Here is a 5482-nt window from a genome sequence, read left to right as displayed (position 1 = left end):
GGGCTATTCATCAGGCATGGTGTCAGGTTCCTCACATCACCTTTCAACATCTTGTGGAGTCAATGCCAAGAAGACGAAGTACTGATGGGGTGGTCATAATAATCTGGCCACTCACGTTCAAATATATCCCATGTTCAAAGGCTGTTAAATCGTGGTGTTTACCCATATCTTCAGGAAAAAAAAATCACTTCTACTGTTGTGGTAAACAACCTGCTTCCCTATTTATAATGGTCTGGCCCTCTAGCAACTTCAGCGCGAAATTATAGCTAATTTGCCTACAAATGTCAAGTGGTCATAATAATATGGCCACTCAGTATATATGGTAGGAATCAAAATGAGTCCTTTATCCTTTTGCTCCTGCCCATCTCTGAGAAGCAAAAAGTAGTTCAAGATGAAAAGAGAAGGATCAGGCAACCTGGATTTCGGAAGAATGAGAAAAAACATGTTCTAAGGGCCTATTTTAAAGGCTGAGACAAAAATGGGAGAATTAGCCAAAACCGGTTTGGCTCAGTGGATAGAGCGTTGGCCTGCGGACTGAAAGGTCCCAGGTTCGATTCCGGTCAAGGGCATGTACCTGGGTTGCGGGCACATCCCCAGTGGGAGGTGTGCAGGAGGGAGCTGATCGATGTTTCTCTCTCATCGATGTTTCTAACTCTCTATCTCTCTCCCTTCCTCTCTGTAAGAAATCAATAAAATATATTTAAAAAAAAATGGGAGAATTAGCACAGAAAGTTTTCACAGTAAAACTCATTTCCCAGCCTGAGTTCCAGGCAGCCTAAACAAAAATTATCCTTCCTTGCATTCTGGATACACCTGACAACCACAGAAGCTAAAAAGGATTTTTTTCTTTCTTTTTTATTTTTATTCATTGGTTAAGGTATTACATATGTGTCCTTATTAATATGCAAGGTGACATGGCTGGCCAAAAAAACAAAAGACTTCCAATGGCAACGTACAGACATGCAATCTTTTCCCCAAAAGCATAATCCACACAAAGGAACTTTAAAAGTGACTCAAGGATGGTGATGCAAATGGTGATTATGATGATGATGATGAAGAAAATATGGCTAACACATAAAGTATTTACACTGTCCCAAGCAGTTTCCTAAGACATCTACATACATTAACTCATTTAATCTTCACAGTAACCCAATGGAGTTAACACTTTTATTATTCTTATTTTAAATGTGAGGAAACTAAAAAAATAAATATCCAGGTTCACCCAAGACGAATGGATAGGATGACATGTGAACCCAGACATTGCAGTTCATTAATCACTATATCAAACTGGATCTCCAAAACAAGAAAATAAGAAGAATCCTCAGTGAAGTGAGAGTTTTAACCAATCACAATGCTTTCCCTATGTTTCCTCATATCTAGGAGAGAAATGTGTATTGAAGTATATATATAAATAGGTAATAACTGAGACAAACTCAGAGAGAGGAGAGGTCATCAAAGCAGGCCAAGAAAAAAATATATTGAAAATGCCAAGTTTGACAAAGCAGAGTAAAGGGACAATCAAATTGCCTGGAAATTGAATTCAAAAGACCATAATCCTCATTTTTAAGGAAGTGTTAAAGCACAGTCATGGAGAAATGTGGAAGGAAATTACTGTTTAGCTAAACTTGTTCGTATTTTACTAAATAATTCAATGTAACTTGCTAGTATTAAAAACACTCAAGCTACCCATGTGTCCTTGGGTATAGCATACAAAGTCTGTAAATGTTTAACTGCCATCTTTGTAAACTACACCTGCTACAGAGGAAGCAAAATGTTTTGAGTAATTTTTCTCAGACCTAGACAACCTTAGGGTTAACATAGGTAGACAGTTCATATGTTCAAATACAGATAGGATTGTGGGAAAGGAAGAGTTTTTAAAGGGGGAAAGAAAAATAAATAGAGTAACAGGTATATCATTTCCCTGGGAAATCTTTTTACTAGGAAATAATTTCTTTCTATCCATTGCCATGGAGACAAGGTAATGGGATAACCCCTCTCCACATCGTGCAAGAAGAAACCAGAGGCCACACTGAGGTTGGGAACAGGCTGATTTTGAGATGAACTCTGAGCAGACACATCTGGCTACACTCAGGAATGAGGTCACATTCCAGGTGGGGCCAGCAGACCCCTTACTGAACACCTCAATCCATATTCTACTGTTAGCTGTCCTGGGGTTGGGGATGGGTGGGCCATACTCTCTCTACATTCTTTCTGGTGAGCTTATCCAGTCCCATGACCTCAAAGGCATCTACAGATGATATTTCCCATATGTTCATTTCCAACCCTGACAGCCCACCTGAGATCCAGATTCATTTTCCTGGCTACTTCCATGACATTTCCAAGTTTACATCTAATAGGCATCTCAGATTTTATACAACATCTCTTCCTGAACCTTTGTGTCTCCCTGCAAATGTCCTCAGATTCATAAATAGCACTACTACCAATCTGGGTGCTCAAATCCAAACACTAGGAACTAGATCCGTGGTCAGCAAACTGCGGCTCGCGCGCCACATGGGGCTTTTTGGCCCCTTGAGTGTGGCTCTTCCACAAAATACCACATGCAGGCGCACATACGGTGCGATTGAAACTTCGTGGCCCATGCACAGAATTTGGTTTTCGGCCTGGGCGAGTCTATTTTGAGTAAGTACTGTTGATATTTGTCTTTGTTGACTAATGAGTTTGCTGACCACTGACCTAGATAATTTTCCCTATTTTCCATTACTCACCTCTGGTCCATAGGTAAATGTTGTTAGTTTACCTGCTCATAGTTCATTCAATGTATCTGGAATTTGCCTATATCTCTTCATTTCCTTAGTTACCACTGAAGTTCAACCCCCATGGTCTCTCACCTGGACCAGCTGCAATATGTCCCAACTGGTCTCCCAGCTTCAACTCTCCCCCAACATCTACATTGACCTTCAGCCTTGACCTTATGTATTTTCAGCTCTTCTCATGAGGTAATTTGAGTGTCTTGGTACTTTGTTACCTTTAATAGGAGAAAGACTACTACTTAAGGAGAAAAACAATACATATGTACAGCATGGTGACCACAGGAAGTCACTCTTGTGTCTATGGGAAAGTCAGCCTAAAGCTCATTTTCCATTATTACTATTCCCCAGGGTAAGCTTTTCAAAGATATTTTCAATATTCAGATTTCTAAGATGCCCCCCACGTTGCTACCAAGAATCAACAAACTTTAACTTTGAACAATTTAATGAGCTAAAATATTTCAGACAAAATTGGAAGACTCCCATTATTTTAATCCCTGCCCAATCCCATTCTTCCCATCTTTGTTGGAAGCAATCTGTGTCATGAATCCCATAAATTTTTGTTATATTTTTACCATGCACATGTACCCACATTCACCAGGGTCCCAACTCAGTCCACAGGCATATATCACATTGTTTATAATAGGAAGATTAATTCTGTGTTTTCCAGGGCCCCACGGAATACCTCCTTCTTTCATAAATGGAGATCCTGAGCTGCATGTAATTGTGGAGACTCCTGGATACTTTATTTTTTTCCCTTTCTTTATTGATTAAGGTATTACATGTGTGTCCTTATCCCCCCATTGCCCACCCCCTGGCACATGCCCTCATCCCCCTGGTGTCTGTGTCCATTGGTTATGCTTATATGCATGCATACAAGTCCTTTGGTTGGTCTCCCCCCCTTAGCCCCATCCTCCCCTATGTTTCCTCTGAGTTTTGAGCATCTGATTGATGATGCTTCTCTGACTCTGGATCTGTTTTTGTTCATCAGTTTATGTTGTTAATTATAATCCACAAATGAGTGAGATCATGTGATATTTATCTTTCTCTGACTGACTTATTTTGCTTAGCATAATGCTCTCCACCTCCATCCATGCTGTTGCAAATGGCAAGAATCCCTTCCTTTTTACAGCAGCATAGTATTCCATTGTGTAGATGTACCACAGTTTTTTAATCCACTCATCTGCTGGATACTTTTTAAAAACTTAGAAGGTGAGGGTTTTGCACAAATGAATCACAGTAAGACATTCATTTATTTAATAAAAAATAACTTTATTTGAAAAAAATGATAAAAATTGAACATAAAAAAGTGAACTTTTTGCAAGGGCAATATGGTAATATACATGCTCAGCATGGTGACCAGGGGAAGTCACCCCATGCCTTTGAGGAAGGCATTCCAGGCTCAATTCTTGCTGGAACCCAGAGTGAGATTGTCAAAGATGTATTCTGTCAGGCTGGATTCTGGAGCTCCCATCTTTTGTAGGTTGGTGATATGGTCCCCCAACTCTTTGATGAACTTTACCTTCTCCTGCAGGTAATAACGCTTCAGGAAGTTACAAACTGGTACAGATTGAGCAGACTCTAGTTCACTCTCTTCATCAGGTTCAGGGCGCACTCCATGGTGCTCGGGCCACTCTCCCAGTTCTCTTGCTCAGGCCTGCTGATGTTATGCAGGCGGATACGGCCCCTGTGCTGGTTCTGCACCCACATCAGCTTCTCTGCATGTTCCATCTCCTTGTTTGGCTGCTGAAGAACTGGCTGAAGTGATTCAAGGCCACATCAGCATGATCAAAGTAAAAGGCCATGGACAGATACACGTAGGAGGCATGGAGCTCTAGGTTGATCTGGTTGTTAATGGTGGCTTCGCATTCGGGGTGGTGGTTTTGCTGCACACATGAGGGTGTAGGGAGCACCACAGCTAGCAGTATGGGTGAGGACCAAGACCAAGGCAGCGTGGAAAATGAAGCTGGAGCTGTGGGGTCACACTTGGAGTGTCCCAGGGGTGAGTGAGCAATCAATGTGGCCAAAGAGGGGTGTGCTGTTTTCCAGTGTTAAGGCCACAGGCAGTTGGCTCTGAGGTAGTACTGGCAGGCAGAAAATGGGGCTGGAAGATGGAAGATAGAACAGTTACTTGTGAATGTTGGGAGAGGAGGGAGGGAAGATGCCTTGCTGAGGGGGGTATGGAGGGGAGTAGGGAGGCAAAAGAGGGGCTCAAGTGGGCAGTGCACGATGGACATGTGCCAGGTTCCATCATAGCCTGGATGAAGCAGGGAAAATCTGCCCTGAGCAACATTTGACCTTTAAATTTTGCAATAATATTTCTATGTTGCAAGAACTTTATTTGTCCTCTAGTTGTTTCCTTCTGTGGTCAACATTTTTTTTAACTTTATAAATCCATTTTCTTCCCTTAAAATTCTGACGATATGAATTTGAATTTTTGGTAAAATTCTTTTGTTGCCTGTATTTTATGTGGGTCCCCCCCACTCCAAAATTAAATAGTTCTATGTGTTCATTGTGATCTTCTCTTGTACCTTCCTCAGACATCTAACAAACCTTTGTTCATTTATATTTATGGATAAAGGACTTACTTGATCAACCTATGTAATTAGCATGCATCTGATCAAGAATTGTGATTTCATTTCTCTACTAGACTTCTGCTCCAATGGGATGTGGAAAGTGTTAGTTATTCAGTGTTTGTTTGTTTTTTTTTTTTT

The 5482-nt window shown here is 41.0% G+C and overlaps 1 pseudogene; it reads right to left on the bottom strand.

Moving 5' to 3' along the window:
* Positions 1-4170: 4170 nt before the first annotated feature.
* On the bottom strand, positions 4171-4686 carry LOC102757654 (annotated as a pseudogene).
* Between the last annotated feature and the right edge of the window lie 796 nt (positions 4687-5482).

This window comes from Myotis davidii, unplaced genomic scaffold (genome assembly GCF_000327345.1).
Source record: "Myotis davidii unplaced genomic scaffold, ASM32734v1 scaffold10567, whole genome shotgun sequence".
NCBI classification, from domain to species: Eukaryota; Metazoa; Chordata; class Mammalia; order Chiroptera; family Vespertilionidae; genus Myotis; species Myotis davidii.
Note: the sequence above shows the minus strand (reverse complement) of the source record. Positions and strands in the feature narration are given on the sequence as shown.